Source organism: Syngnathus scovelli, chromosome 8 (genome assembly GCF_024217435.2).
Source record: "Syngnathus scovelli strain Florida chromosome 8, RoL_Ssco_1.2, whole genome shotgun sequence".
In the NCBI taxonomy this organism is placed as follows: Eukaryota; Metazoa; Chordata; class Actinopteri; order Syngnathiformes; family Syngnathidae; genus Syngnathus; species Syngnathus scovelli.
This window is the reverse complement of record NC_090854.1, coordinates 869,752-886,933: the sequence shown is the minus strand read 5'-3', so window position 1 is coordinate 886,933 and position 17,182 is coordinate 869,752.

The following is a 17,182-nucleotide window of genomic DNA, read 5'->3' as shown; positions in this document are numbered from 1 at the left end:
TATACATATATATATGTTTTTTTCTTGCTTGTCTTTGTTGTTTGGGGTGACATAATCATATGATAAAACAGGAGGGAGATGTTAGGGTTTTCCAGGTTATCTTTATCGTAGGATTATGTTGGAATGTAGACTATAATGATTAACCAATCTTGTCTTGCTCTCACAACGTAGTAAAGTGGTTGCTTCCTCTGCTTGAGTGACCAGCTGTAGAGGAAGCAATCAAAGTTGTTCTGTTTCCCACAACATCGTAAAACACCCCCTGCTCTGATCTTACCAGAGGCCGGGAGTTCACCAAACCTGTCCACTCTCACCCCCACTCTGTTCCTCCTAATAAATATGCCCTTGCAGGAAGGAGACTTTTCAGACCTCCATTTCGATCATCGCTGCACGCACAGCGACGAATGGACTCTCCACCTGCAGGTGTCCAAAAGGACTTACTTGTCTCCCGTGTGGTTCTTGCAAAATAAGTTGGAGTGAGCAAATCTCTAACATTTACCCACCAAACACGCAGTACCACAGTATGTTCAAGTACGTCTGTTAGAAAAATTGTATATATATGTTATCATGCGTTCTCTAATGAGTACTTATTCACAATATTACTGTTCAGTATGCTTGCTGCTTTGCCTTGCTTATTCTTATCTTGTACAACAGAACAGAAGGATTACGGCTGGGTCAGGGGCGAGATGACGGTTGTGTCAAACAAGATGCTGCTGACAGCTCAGCGTCCACCAGAACAGATCGTGAAAACAACACGTCAAACAATGCGTCACGAACCTTCTGATCTTCCTTAAAGAACGTCACTTTCTCTTTTTATCTCTCAGAATATCGCTTAAACTGTTTTGCTGATATAGCCATATCTGCACGCAACACTTTGTGCGTTACTTTTTGTTTCTTACGAGACGAAGCCACAATCTCTTCCCCCCCCCCCTTAAGGGCTAATCGTCTCACACTGTGGGTAGGGCATTCCAAATAAAAAGAGCGAGGAGTGTAAAACAGATTTTTAGTGTAGTCGGATTGCTGTAAGTCTGATTGCACTCCTCGCGAGAAAAGACTCAATATTCTGCCTCACTTGTTTTTTGTCTGCTGACCCTTTTCTCTTATTCAGATATTCAGTTAGCACTTTGAACCTAACAGATTTTTGGGGGCTCGTTCCGGGGTCTCAATAGACCTATTTCGGGATTCCAGCTGACTTTTCGACCCAGGACAAGTCCTTGGCCAAGGCATATAGAGGAAACCCTTTTCACGGGGCTGACTCGATCAGTCGGCTGGACGCCGGAGTGGTTGACGAGATCATCCGAGGAGAAGGCCCAGCAGACTGTGAGTACGGATCTTGATTCTGTTAAAAGTAATGAAAGTGCAGTGACAAGAGGTCACTTAAAACCTTGACAATTCTAGACCCTATCAAGTGCAATTAGAAAGAGTTAAATTCTGCAGGGGATGGTGGAGTCCCCTGACGTAAAAGTCAGTTAAATTCCACGGGAGGGCGGACTCCTCTGTTTTCTAAAAAGTACAGGTAATTTGGAGCAGTTAAATTCCACTGAGGTGTCGTGGGGCCTCCTAACTTAACCTTCCTAATGTGTTAGCTTTCTGCTGCCATCTGTGGTGTTTTTCTTAACTCTTGTTTAGCTGGTTTGGCTCCCTTATCCATGAAAAGATAGGTTTTATATCTACTTCAAGAAAAAGGCAAAATAAGTTTTCTTACACAATAGGAAGGTTAAAGAGTTTGTTAAAATCCACGGGAGGGTGGACTCCCCTGCTTGCCTGTGAGACGATAAAAGTGCGCATTGTGTGTGTGTGTATGGTTTGACTGAGAGTGACCTCATTTGAGCTCTCCTCTATGTAAACAACACAGGGTTGCAAACAGTGGCTTTGTGTGGATGAAAGCAAGGACTCTCTGCTTCCTCCGGGAAGGTGAAAAGAGACTCGCCACACATCGAACATTTAACCACTGTCCTGTGAATAAAGTTGGCTTTAGGACACTGTAGGTGCCATTCGAATTGCCAACTCCGAAATTTAGAAAATAAACCATGGGAAAATCAAATAGCAAACAAAAGCCGCTACCCAGACATGAATTAAAATGCAAAGATTGGAAATTGATGGAAGAGGTCGACCCCGAAAATGTAAAATATCTTGACAAATGGATAACCGATTACAAATTTGATGGTCAGCTGAAAACAAATTCATTGAATAACCTAAAGCAATCAATTGATGCTAAATGTGGCGTAAAGAAAAATAAAGACGGATATTATCTAATAGTACAATGGGAATTGGAAGCTGAGAAGAGAAAATGTGGGCAGATGAGAGGAAAATTGAAAGATAAGGAAGACGAAGAAAAGATAAAAAAGAACTTGCTGTTGCACAGGCAGGAAGATGATGAGACAGTGTCAGGGCGGGCTCGCTTGAAGGCCGAGGCTGACAATGCGATGAATGAGGATGAGAAAAATGATCAAATTATAAAGACGGAGATTGCAGCACGCCAAAGCGAACCAATTTTTCCGTCTCTGTACCCCAAATTACCAAACACAGATCATCCTCCTGAGTATAGTGATTCTACTCGTGGTATGTTGACGCGGAGCCGTGCTAAGTTGGGTCCCTCGGCTGACGCATACCCGATGATTGAAGTGGCCAATCCTCATGATGACGGAGGACCCACCATTTTAGTATACAGAACATGGACCCAAGCTGATATAAAATCAGCAATTGAGGGCATAGCAATGCCCACTGAAGATGTTGATCAATACTGTATCGACATGAAACAACTCATTGCTTCCTATAATTTGAGAGGCGATGAAGTACAACAGGCTTTCATGGCATCTTTAACCAAACATTGGGCAAGCGTTAAAGGCACCTGGAATCCCTTTGATTCCCGGGGCCGTCCATTGGAATGTAACGGGGTGCCATTACAAACAGAAATTGACCAACTATTGGGCAGGATAAAAATAAAATTCGAACGTAGAGCAAATTACACAGACATTGGCCGAACCAAACAAAAAGAAGATGAGTTGTTTGAAGACTTTAGACACAGACTAGAAAAAGTGTTCAAAGCCAATAGTGGCTTGGAGCATGGAACTGATGTTTATGACCAACAACTCAAAAATGCTCTACATGCAAATTCGCGACCAGCAATCCAAAACTGGATCACTAAACATATGATCACTTTCCCGACATCTACCTTGCCACAGTTCATTGATCATGCTATACACGCCGAAAAAGTTGTCAATTCAAAAAGAGCAAAAGAGAAAGGGAAAACAGGCACCATTTTTTTGGTCAATGGAGAGCAGTCTGAAATGTTCTATCAAAATAAGACCTTCGAACCACGCCTAGGGGGGCGTGGTCGTAACAAATTTCGTGGCAAAGGTAGCGGCGGGTATAGTCGTGATTCTCCCAATTATAAAACAAATGACCAGCCCGCCTCAGGTCAGTCAAAACGATACAATGCTGAACCTCCTATTTGCTGGTCATGTGGGAAAAAAGGCCATATAGCAAGAAACTGCCCAGGCAAGGGCGAGAGTAAACCTCCCTTATGACTAGCCGACAGTCAAACTACAGTTGAAACAACTGCCTGGCCAACAGCTCCCCCTGTTGATGTAGATTTGAACATTCAAGATTTGTTGATGAACAATATTGAGAAGCCAGTGATAACTCTAATGGTAAACGGGACTCCAATAACTTTTTTGTGTGACTCAGGGGCATGTGTGACCACATGTCGTGACATACCTCCAGATGTGCAAAAAAGCGGTAAAACTTTTTGGGTGAGAGCAGCAAATGGGCTGGCAACCCCAGTTCCCCAGTCTCGACCAGTTTGGATACGGGACCCAGAAGGGGGAAGTTGTTGCATTCCCATTTTGCTGATGCCCGGTTGCCCTATTAGTTTGCTAGGTAGAGATGCTCTCACTGCCCTTGGGCTTTCCCTTGTGTCTCTTAACGATCAAATTGTTGTCAAAAGGCGACACCAGTTACAGATTTTTGGTCAATTTCACTGCTACTATTTTTATTCATTGGATTTGGCTGATGCAGAAGTGATGGAATTTGGTTCCCCTCTTTTGGCCCATGTGGCCACCCTTTTGCGCTGCCCTGAACAGGCAATGGAAGCCAATGAACTACACATAACTATGTGGCATAAAGACACGCCTGGTCCTGATCACAACTACGAGAACATGCTTGAGGCTGCTACACCTGCCACCTTGACGACATCTTTCCTTCTGCATGATGGTGAGAGCCGTGCTTGTGTAGTCATACAAACGGCTCCCCCTGCTGTGCAGAAGTTACACGTGTCTCCCACTCCGCTCCACATCTCTCTCTACAGGCCTCACACCGCAACGTGGCAAAGTTTAGGATTTATGGCTGGTGAGGCCTTGGCAGCTTCTGACTGGACTCAGGTTAATCCTGACTCCTTTTATAGTCCTTCCACCAAGCTCTTCAAACAAAATATGACTCAAGACTTGTCATTCATTAGTGGAATTCACGCTGATCCTGGTGTTGAGCAAACACCCTCATTTTGAGATTATGTGTTGACGTCTGATGACGAGCACATCCTCGCTGAGGTCCCAAGTCATCTTTGGTCTACGGGTCCTTCTGACGTTGGTTTAGTGAAAGGTGCGCTTCCTGTTGTCATAAGACCTCGAACTGAATACCGCCCTTGTGTGAGGCAGTATCCTTTAAAACCTGATGCTTTACAGGGTATTGCACCTGTTATTTCTGATTTGCTAAAAGCAGGTGTCATTGTTCCTTGCCCTGATTCTCCTTGCAATACTCCAATTTTCCCTGTAAAGAAGGCGCCCCCTTCTGTGGGGTGGAGAATGGTGCAGGACTTGCAAGCTGTAAACAATGCTGTTATTCAGAGAGCACCTTGTGTCCCTGACCCGCATACCTTGTTGAATTCATTGACACCTGATGCGAAAATCTTTACAGTGATTGACATTAGCAATGCTTTTTTCTCTGTCCCTATTGCAGAAGAGAGTCAGTTTTGGTTTGCATTTACATATGCTGGCTCAAGGTACACCTTTACAAGGTGTCATGTAACATGGGGGTAGAGATGGTCCAAATGGTAGAATATGGATTGTTCACAGGGATAAATTGACAGAGCTGAAATTCCAAATTTGTCCAAAAGATGGCGCCAGACCAAAACATGAGACCAAAAGAGGGGCCAGAATAAGCTAGACCAGTTAAAATAGAAAAGAGGAACACGGTGTCAGAGTGTAAGTCACGCATGGAGGCACAAATGAAATTTTTATTATGTGTTTTTTATTTTTTGATTTCTTTGCTTGGCTAAAAATGTATTCTGTAACCGCTTTAAGCAATATTATTTGTCAATTCGATCAAGGGACCCGTCACTGAGAATAGTGGCGTGACATAAATTGTTTGGAGAAGCACAAATGAAATGTTTATTATGTGATTTTTATTTTTTGATTTTTTTGCTTGGCTAAAAATGTACTCTGTAACCGCTTTAAGCAATATTATTTGTCAATTCGATCAAGGGACCCGTCACTGAGAATAGTGGCGTGACATAAATTGTTTGGAGAAGCACAAATGAAATGTTTATTATGTGATTTTTATTTTTTGATTTTTTTGCTTGGCTAAAAATGTACTCTGTAACCGCTTTAAAGCAATATTATTTGTCAATTCGATCAATTCATGTAACAGAAAGTAGGTCAAAGGTGAAAAGGGGAAGTGAAAGGTTTTACCACTAGCTGTGCATTTGGTGGAAAGTACTGCGTGGTCAGGGCGGAAACAGCTGCTAAAGGCCACAGAAAACAAAGCGTGGGGGAGGCTGGCCAGTTCCCTCTATGGGCGGGGGAAAACTGGCCAGTTCCCTCTATAGGCGTGGGAATGCTGGCCAGTCCCTTCTATAGGCGTGGGAAAACTGGGCAGTCTTACCCTATAGGGAAAGTACAGGAGAAAAGAAAGGGGAGGGGGGGAGACGGAGAGGTCTATAAAAGGTCCTGCTGGAGTAGCTTCAGGGCTTTTTTCCCCCAAAAGAGCGCTTATACGTGAAGAGGCCCGGAGGAGTTTCAAGATTTTTTCCAAAGTCCCGAAGATCTTTGTGTGAGACGCAGGATCGCTGGACTGAAATTAACTTGGATTTACTCCCAAAAATTGGACCTATAGGAGGAATAGGTGAGAGGGATTTATATTTTTTATGTATTTTAGCGAGAGGGGGGAATAGTCATCGGGCCGCCGGATTCCTCGTGGCCAGCCTGTTTCTTTAATTTGGATTTCAGAAGCAAGATCGAACTGATCACTCGACTTTGCTTTCACCAAAAATAGCACGCAGCTGGTAATTACCGCTTCCCTTTTTTATGAACTGTGTTTTGCAATCGAATTGTTCTGGGATTGAATGATTTTATTAACACGGGTATCAGTGAGTGAAATTGTTCAGTTTCTGGGGTAATTGAGATTTGTAATTCTATTCCATGTTTCTTCAATAAATGTGTTTTGTATATTACTTACTTCGTTGTACGCGGATTTGTACTGAATATGCAACCGATGGTTTGGGGCCGATTTAAATAAAATAAATCAACGGAAGTGTTTAAATCGGAATATTATTTTGTGTAGAACGGAAAGTTATTTGACTATTTGAAAGGCTCAGGCCCGCTTCCCCTTTTTGACGGCGGAAGTGTCTAAATCGGATTATTATTTTGTGTAGAACGAAAAGTTATTTAACTATTTGAAAGGCTCAGGCCCGCTTCCCCTTTTTGACGGGTCGCGTAAAAAGTAACTCTGAGCCAGTTGGAGAATTAAATAACTTTCGTAAATATTTAAAGGAGGAGTGGATTTCGTTAGAAGTGAATTGTTGGAAATTTACTTCTTCTAAATAAAATAACGACGACGGTTGAAATAAATCAGTGGAGTTGGAGGAGAATAAAAATATTTCGATTGTCCGTCGGGCGCGGCTCAGTTCCCCTTTTCGACGGGCCGCGTAAAAAGTAACTCTGAGCCAGTTGGAGAATTAAGTAACTTTCGTAAATATTTAAAGGAGGAGTGGATTTCGTTAGAAGTGAATTGTTGGAAATTTACTTCTTCTAAATAAATTAACGACGACGGTTGAAATAAATCAGTGGAGTTGGAGGAGAATAAAAATATTTCGATTGTCCGTCGGGCGCGGCTCAGTTCCCCTTTTCGACGGGCCGCGTAAAAAGTAACTCTGAGCCAGTTGGAGAATTAAATAACTTTCGTAAATATTTAAAGGAGGAGTGGATTTCGTTAGAAGTGAATTGTTGGAAATTTACTTCTTCTAAATAAATTAACGACGACGGTTGAAATAAATCAGTGGAGTTGGAGGAGAATAAAAATATTTCGATTGTCCGTCGGGCGCGGCCCAGTTCCCCTTTTTGTCGGGCCGCGTCAAAAGTTAAATAGGACACGATCAAAAAATAGACTTGCCTTCCAAATTAATTATTGGGCAAATCTAAAGACAGCACGACATTTTTATTCGGTAAGAAAGTCGCTATTCTCTTCGAAGCAATTAAGTGGGGTGAAGAACTCCGACGGTCAAGTGCTAGATCTACGTATACGAAGTTAGAATTAATAATATAAAGGGCATTCATTTTCTTCTTAAATGCTATTATTGTCACACTTTTATTAATTCGATTCTCTTTCGAATAAAAAAGTTGGTCGGCTCGCTGCATGAGCGACCAAGTGGAACGGACCCATATGAACATTTACTTCGGCAAAACTAGTGCTTGGGTGCGCTATACAAACGAATCCCTGAGGTCTTAACAAAGACATCTAAAAAATATCCGTAACGAATAAGAACTTCAAACATTAGCGGGGAGCCATCAATACGATGCGGTCACTTCGAAGTCCTGCCTCGAATTGAGTTACTCGGCACGCGCTTCGGGTGACTTGAGAGGGATTGGCGTCGTACAGAAATTAGATTGATTCCGGAGGAGTTAATTTAACTCGGGTGGTTAGATTACGGACGAATCTCCAAACCCGGCTAAAACAAACCCGTTACTGGGAAGCCGGGGGCACCTGATTGCAAGAGGTGCGTTTGACATTTTGGCGCCCAACGAGTAGGAGGGGGGTTGTGAGTAAAAGTTTAGGAAAAAAAAAAATACAAATGAGACAATAGAAGAACATTTGTTTTTTTTGTTTTGCTCACAGCTCCAAAACGAACCTGTGTGGAGTTTTTCAGTTTTTTCTTCCCAGAAACTGTCCTAATTCCGCTCACTGATACAAACAAATGTCAGAACGGCCTTGAGTGACATAAGTACAGTCTCTTTAAGGAATAGAGTTTCCTAGAAAAGAACCTTATTAGCACGGGAGGATTAGAACTGTATTGTGTCATAGTAAACGGTGACCATTGCCCCTCAGCACATTACTTTAAGCATGAGTAAGGAGGAGTTCCTTCACAGCTTGTACTTGTATGGGGTGCTGAAAGTAATGTTTGTAGTATACGCAGAGTATGCAGCAGAACTTGCAAAAGCCAGAGGGGCCGGTACATGGGCACGGATATTGGGTATAAATACAGAAAATGAACCAGTCGACGAGGAGCCTGCAAATGTTTTAGATTTCATGCCAAAACCAAAGCCGAGGAGGAGGCAGATAGTTAGGAGACCGACAGAAGAGAGGGCTTTTTATTTTGAAAGATAAAAAAGAAAGAAAAGTAGGCTTTTCTCCTCTCTTCTTTTTCCCTTTTTCCTTCTTAATTTCATTTTATAATATATACTAATTTCCCCCTTACAAGATTTTTGTTGCTGAATTCCTGTGTGGATTACAAATTTTTTTGTTCCCGGACACCTGTGTGGATTACAAGATTTTCTTGTTTCCGGACACTTGTGTGGATTACAAAGATTTTTGTTCCCGGACACTTGTGTGGATTACAAGGATTTTTGTTCCCGGACACCTGTGTGGATTACAATTTTTTTTGTTCCCGGACGCATCAGAGGATTACAGATTTTTGTCCGCTGAACTCAAAAAAGGGTTTTTTTTTTTTTTTTTCCCCTTCTTTCCGCCCTTTCCCTTTTTCCGCTTGTTGAGGACGACAATTGAAGCTCACCAGGAGTAGTAAACGTACATACTCTCCAGACAGTCAAAAATCGGCCACAACGATTCTTCTGAGGCTTGTATGGTTCATGACCCTTAACTGTTGGCGACCCGCTGTGACTTACAGGTTCCCAAGAATTGAAGGGCTGAGGGGCTTCGGGCTGATGATTAGTCGTCATTTCCTGTTCGCTACAATAACATTTGAATTAGAATTTGCTGTTGAATGTACCCTTGTTAGGATTTCCTGTCAGTAGAAAAACCTGGTGGGAAAAAAGAAAGAAAAAAAAAAAAACGTGCATCCCGCCGTTGAGAGCATCAATAAGTGAGGCAAGAGTTCTCATATTGGTGTTCTGAGTAGAGGCGACGCAAAAGGCGCCGCTGAGTAACTAAGAGCTGTATCGTCCCTGTCCCGAGTGCACACGGAAAGGCTTCGAAAGAAGACAGCTCGACCCTACAACTGAAAAAACTGCTATTCATTAAAGAGATGGCTAGCGGTGGAAGAGGACTGGACCTCGAACCTGGTAATCCTATGGAAGGAACCAGAAAGGAGGGGTCTAATCCAGACCCTCTGAGACGACATGAGGAACCAGCATGTGTAATATTGTATGGAGGAGGCTTGGAGAAGTGGCCTCAGAAATGGACTGAGTACATAGTGGGATCTAACCCGTCGATAGAGGCGGAATGCCTCTCAACGCGAATGGAAGAAGCCATCGAGAAAGATGGAAGATTTTTTGCCGAGCAGCCAGGAGAAGATGGACTAACAATAATAGTGTCAGCCCACCCTGAAAGGGGCTACACTCGAAGAGAAGCACCTGACTGGTGTGAATGGGGGGCAAAAATGGTGGAGGAATGTAATATGAGAAAAATAATAAGTACAAGTACAGATTTGGACTCAATAGTGAAAATGCTGACCAACGAATCTGGCATCCAGAGCGAGCTTGCAACTCCATTACCTGGAGAAGTGCAGGCAGTGCCTCGCTATTACGAGTGCATGCAGCACCTGGCGAGGATGAGAAGTATTTTGGAGAAAAGGACTGATCAGCCGGTATTCTCCAGTGGAGACGAAGAGGAAGTGCCTAAAGGGGAAGAAGGGTTGGGCACGAGCAAGGACACAGAGGAGGTATGGGAGACCAAGGACACCAGGCGCGAAGGCGCCTTTGCACCAAAGCTCAATCCCCTTATTAGAAAAGACCCCCTACCGTCTTTACCGGAAGAATCAACCAAGAAAGTGATTGTGGGCAACGGAGTGCTGATGTGCCAGTTTGTCGGAGATATTTGGTCACTGACAGGAGACGCCCTCATTGTTTTCACCAACGACAAATTCCGTGCCTGGAACCAGACCTTTGATTCACGGTTGAGGTTGATGGCCGGTGAAAAATATATTGAGGACCTACAAGATGCAAGACGGCAGATGGAACATGTCCCGGAGGATCTTACCTTCATCTTCACGAGTGGGGGAAGATCAAAATATCACATGATAATACATGCCGTCGTGCAGAAGTGGAGTGCGGACCTGGACCAGCAGGATTACCTGAAGATGATGACAAAAATTCTGGAGAGAGCGGTGGATGCTGCCATCGAGAGGGGGGCCAGAAGAATAGTTACGGAAGTAAATGGCGTTAGATCTGGACGGATGTCATGGAAAATTGCGGAAACAGCAATTGCAGGAGCTTATAAGCTACAGATATCCACCCCGATCACAGCAGTGGAAGGGCTGGAGTTGGTGTTGGCAATATCAGCCTCTCAAAGAAGAGAAAGGGAATTGGTAGCCCTGGAAGCCACATATGACCAAGCGCTACAGGTGGCTCGTAAAGAGCAGAAGATGGAACAGCAAACAAAACGTAAGGTGACAGTCTTGCCTCATCCATCAGCCAAAACAATTCGAACAGAAGAAGAAAAAGGGGCAGCCTCAAGCGCTACCCCAGAATTGCAAAAGAGGACCGTACGGTCCAGGACACCATCCCCAACTACAGGGGATGAGGACGAAACCGTGACCCACAAAATCAACCCAGAGATAACTAAACCGGGGGGGCCGGATCCGGCACCAACTGAGGTCCCGGCTCCCGAGAAACCACCTCAGGAAAGAGGGAGAAGAATTGAAAGAGAGAGGAGAGTGGTTTTAAGATCAAACCGAGAAGTGGCTGGTACCTCTTACCGAGCACGCCTGACGTCTACTCCCAAAAATAGACCCTCCACGGTTCAGGGCCCACGTCAACAAATAGAATCAAGGAACACCGGAGTTGGGGCCACTGAACATGCTCATACATCCCACGAGGAAGAGGGTAATAATGATGGAGAGGGAGAAGACAGGGAGGCGGCCACCTCGAGTGATGACGTGGTCTCCGAAGAGGAAAATCAGGCTTCGGTGATGTCGGCAGTAGGCCCTCCTGATCCTAATGACCCCCCACCGAGAGTTGTGCTAGGAGCAACCCGGAAAGGATTCAAGAAGCAACAGCCGGTGTTAAGCATCTTCCAGGCTTCGGAAAGGCTGGCAAGGGAGGTTCAATTGGGATGGGTGGAAACCAAGGATGGAAGGAAAACCTATATCCCAGAAGTTAGGCAGAAAGAATACCCCTTCCCACCAGCCTGGTGGGAAAAAATAGAAGGAAATATAGACGTCCCGGTGAGGCTAACCTACAGGGAGGCAATGAATGTGTTAAACACACCAGCCTACCACACCCTAGTAAGTTACACAGATTTGACAAAAAATTTTAGGGAAGGCTTTGTGACCGTAATGTATGACGTATTGTTGCGGAGGATGAAGCAGGGTGTGTATGATGCCGCTCAAGCAGAACTAAGAGCGTGTGAAGATTTGGACACACACGCTGTTAATCCCGCAATGTCCACACAAACCAACATAATTGGAAACTTCACCCAACTAGCTCAGCCGAGCACCACACAACTGGGAGCGACTTATCTGGAAAATACAGGGATGCCCGGAAATGACCTGGAAAGAGAGACACGAGCCTTTAAAACTTTAAAAGGAATGGTACGCGTAAAGTACCAAAAAGAAAGCGTCAAAGAATATTTATTGGCAACTTGGCCAGTAATCAAAGACGGTCCGGGCGGAGAGTTGTCAAAGAAGTTGTGGCTGCAATATATTACAGCCGAGCCCATTGGAAGGGATGAGACAGCCCAGGAAGCCTACCAGAGGTGGGTGGATGATGAAGAAGATGACGAAGATGCACATATAACCAGAGCTAAAGAAGCATTAAAACAGGGTCTCACCTTGCTGAATGTGTGGCATAAGTTAAAACAAGTGATAAGCCCAAACAGATACGTGCGAGTATTGAGAGCAGTTACCGAGGACAAGGACACCACTTTTGTGAAGCTGGGTGCGGAGGCAACTCTGGCACGAATCGAAGAATCCATAAAGAAATGGGACAGAGTAACAAAACACTACATGGAGAGACAAAAGCCGAATCCATCGGGCAGCACTCGCACTCGCACAGAAGATACACAAGCAAGTCGGAAACCACCACCACAGCCAACTTATGGGAAGGGGCAAAAATTTAATGATAATCAGAGATAAAACACCCGAGAGAATCCCAAACCCCCTTATGGTAAAGTAAATTCAACTGGTTATGTGGCAAAAGATGTGTATGACAAAATGTCACCAGAAGAAAGAAAGGCCCTGGCAGAGGCTCGCAAGGCTGCGGCCCCTGCTGGGCCCAGAAAATAAGTGAAAAAGAGGCGCGGGTCACCCTGTCAGGCGTGTACAGAGAGGGAGACAATCTCTACACTGATATTGATGGAGCTCCATATTTAGTAGATACCGGAGCTGAGGTGTCGATGACCCGCAAAGCCTTGAAAGTGATAGGACACCTAACTGTTATGATGGCAGATGGATCAGTGACCAGCATGCCAATTGGAGTCTGGAAAAGAATCGTTTGGGTGAAAGGGCCCCACAATTTACTGACATTAAGAGACGCCGAAGATCTGAAAAAACCAGCACATCAGCGTCAGCCAGTAAAAGCAAGGTTGGAAAATATTAAAGCAAAAACAGTCCGAGTGGGTCCAACTAAAACCATGCCACTGAATGAGTGGTACAAACCTGTGGATGTGGACTCCGTCCGGATCCAATTGGTCCAAAACAGCGACCTGTCTCCAGATGGGAAGCAGAAACTGACCGCCATATTGGAAAGGGCAGCTGTGGCGTATTTCAAGAACGACTGTGGTGACCTTGGATCAAAATACATCCACACAATTGAAGGAGGAGTGCATCCACCGGTGAGACAATATCCCTTGAATCCCGAAGCAGTGGCTGAAATGGAAACAATCGTGAAGGAACTTCTACAGCTTGGCATCATTCGGGAAGAATCAAATCCAGTGACCAACAGCCCGATTCAGGCAGTGAAAAAACCAGAGGCGTCCGGGGGAGGATGGAGGCCAGTTATCAACTTTAAAGCTCTTAACCGCCGGACGGTGGCTAATCGAGCTAGCCTCATAAATCCCCAGGCATCCCTAAAGACGCTAAGAGTGAAGAAATACAAATCATGCATTGATTTAGCAAACGGGTTCTTTTCACTACGACTGGCCAAAACATCACAAGGAAAAACAGCATTCACGCATAAAGGGAAATCATACGTGTGGCAAAGATTGCCACAAGGATACAAAAACTCCCCAAATGTGTTTCAATCAGCGGTTTTACAAGTTTTGAGTGGTTTGGATGTTACGGTGTACATCGATGATGTGTTTGTTTCAAATGACGAAGAGGAAGAACATTTGGACTTGCTGCAGAAAGTGGTGGAACGAGTCTCCGCTGCCGGCCTCAAGCTGAATCTCAAGAAATGCCAACTAGCTCGATTCCAAGTGGATTACTTGGGATTCCAAGTGACTGAGAACCTAGGAATCTCAGAAGGATTTCGACAGAAAATTGAACAGATTTCGCCCCCGAGATCAGAAACAGAGTTGCAGCGAATACTTGGACTGTGCAATTATGTGCGGGATCATATTCCTCACTATCAGAAACATGCAAGGCCACTGTACGGCCGCTTGAAGAAAACACCGGAGGGCCAAAAACCAACAAAGTGGCAGTGGTCAGACAAAGACAATGAGAACTTGAATAATTTGAAACAGGCCGTCCGAGAAGCCGTGCGGCTTGAGCCACGAAGTTTGACAGTAAGACTGGTCGCAAAGGTGCAGTGCGAAGAAAATGATGCAATGGTGTCGGTCAGCAACGAAGGTGCCGGTTTGGTGGCCTTGTGGACCTACACCCTGTCCAGCGTCGAGAAAAAAATTCCCCCAGGAGGAGAAAGAACTTGCAGTGTTGGCAAGGTACTGGAGTAATTTAAAAGACCTGGCCCAGGGACAAGGTATCAAAGTCCAGACCGGAAGTAACGTGCATCGTTTTCTAAGAAAGACTACAATCGAGAGCACTAAAGCGACCAACATCCGATGGGGCAGATGGGAAGACATCCTACTAGACCCCGACTTAGAAATTGGACCAAATACAACCTCCACAAAGAAGCCGATACCCAAAAAGAATATGGATGAAGAGAAGCCCTATGAATGGACTCTTTACACCGATGGGTCAAAAAAGGAAGGAGAGCAGAATGCCCACTGGGGGTTTATTCTGAAGCAGAATGGAGTGGAGCGTTGCCGCCGCAAAGGAAAGACACCCGGCAGCGCGCAAGCAGGAGAGGCCACGGCAGTGCTGGAAGGACTGTTAGAAGCAGAAAAAAATCACGCTGGACGCGTAAGACTTATAACTGACAGTCATTATTGCGCGCAAGCTCTCAAATTCGATCTAGCCATTTGGGAAGAGAATGGCTTTGAGGGCGCGAAAGGAAAACTAGTGGCCCACTATGAAGTGTGGAAAAAAATAGCCGAGTTACGGCTAAATTTGAGTCTGGATGTGGTTCACCAGAAATCTCATGTAAAAGAAGGAGCTCATTGGAGAGGGAATAACGAAGTCGATCGATACGTCCAGGAAAGAAGAATAATAGTTGTAGGAGCAGAAAAATGGGACAAGACCCCTCGCGGAAAAGTGGTCCCAGACAAGAGCGTGAGGCAAGTCGTGTCGGCAGTGCATGAAGCACTAGGCCACGCGGGACCACTGCCTACGCGGAAAGAGTTAGAGAGGCTGGAACTCTGGGTCCCTGACCGAATGATTCGTGCGGTTCTGCGGGATTGTAATCCGTGCAACAAATACAACGCAGGGCGAAGAGGACGACGCACGGACGGATTGACGATCAGGAGTACTGTGCCGTGGGGCTCGGTTTGTATGGACGTAGCTGGCCCCATGGGAATAAGTGGCGCAAAGGGTGAAAAATACCTGGTTGTGCTGGTAGACTCGATGTCAGGACACGTCGGGCTGAAAGCAGTGAGAAAAGCCAATGCAAACAGTGTGATCAAGACACTAGAAGATGGGTGCATGTGGCTAGGAATCCCAAAAGAGTTGAGAACAGACAATGGAACTCATTTCAAAAACGCCCAGGTAGACGAATGGTGTCGTAGGTGGGGAATAGTCAGAGTCTATTCGCCTCCCTATACACCACAGGCAAACGGAGTGGCCGAAAGAAGTATTGGCCTAGTCAAAACCTGGTTGGGAAAAAATGCAAACGGGAAAGAGTGGAGTACTAAACTACTTGATTTGGTTGCAGACCTGAACGGGAGGAGTAGGAGCAGCCGGCCCTCCCCGTCCGAAGAACTCAATCAACGACTCTTTGTGTCCCAGGAAGTGGGCAGAACCCAAGACAGCCCGTCCCAGGATAAAGAGAAGTGTCGGTTCAGCGTTGGACAGAAGGTGTGGATCAAGTCAAGGGACCTGAACAGCAACACAGCAGTGAAGGCCAAGTACGACTGCTCGGACATCGTTAGTGAAGTCTTGGACAGGAACACAGTACGACTAAAGAAGAAAGGTATCCAAGGAGTTGAACAGCTGAAGCCGTTATCGGCTGACCCGATTCAAGCCAAGAAGTAATTTAAATAACATATGGCAACGGACTACAGAATAATCCCGGCCTTCGTGCGCATGGCCGCACACAAAGGTGCGGTCATCGTAAGAAGAACGCCAAATGGGATCCAAACCGGAAGGGCCCTAAATCTGGTGAGATTGGCCAAGCGGGGTAGCACACCCGGTGGACCAGAACATTTTCACTGGACATGGGTCGACGAAGCGTGTGTCATTTGTTTGACACCCAACCTGTTGCCTACTATGTGGTCGGGAGTAGGCTTCATGATGCCACCGGTACTGACCACCGATGTAAGAGAACTGGAATTTGCCCAGAGGAATGAGGACAAGCTTCCAGTCAAAGTGTTAGATGCCATGGTATGCCACCAGTGTCGAATTACCATTTTGACACGAATGGTGTTCTTTTCACAGTGGGAGATCGGACCAACTACGGATGTACGGGCTCGACAAATTAGCTCGTGCACGTGTATTTGGGACGGCGATGAGCTGGAATATTGCCCCATGTGTTTAGAACACATGGCAAGAGGAAAATTATTGAAAGTCGGAGAAGCAGAGGGATGGCAAATCACCAGGGCAATGACCCCCCTGGCGACCCTCTATCCAGTGTTGGGAGGAGCATCTTGGCCGGCATATGATAATAATCAGGCCATGAAGAACCTTTATCTGGCCTTGGGCCATTGTTGGCCTTGGCCAAGGCCAGTCGGCCGGCCTGCCCCCGACAGTTATACAGAAGAGGCCGACGAAATGGCCTTGTTTGCTCGTGAGTCGGTTCTTTCCGCAGGAGGAACCGCAGTCCTTGGGGACCTGCTTGAGGGACCTTGGAGGCCCATGACTTGGGCTCGGGCTGTAGCCCAGTTGTTGGCGTGCAGGGACGCACCATTGGTCAAAGTGGAGGCAGCCCCTGCGGAAACAAGCCCGACTGTGAGCAACATGTACTGTTGGATCAGTCCTTATAGTGAATGAGGGTGAAGCAGCACTGGTAAGGATTACAGTGAAAATGGCCATCATTCCTTACGAAGGAATATATTCACTGGGAATCAAATTGGAGGCCAAAAGGCTTAGCCAAGTTGTAGCCATAAGAAACGCCGGGTCCCAGATACGGAATGTTCTTAGTGAACAAATACAAACAAGAAAGGAGCACGGCACAGTAGCGGCGATAGAATCTCAAAGAAAGGCCAAGGAGACAGATGACCTTGACCGGTCGGAAGCAAGAGAATGGGATAAAGGTCCCAGCCAGGAGTGGACACAGGGATGTCCAGCTGGAGGAAGCATGTTCCA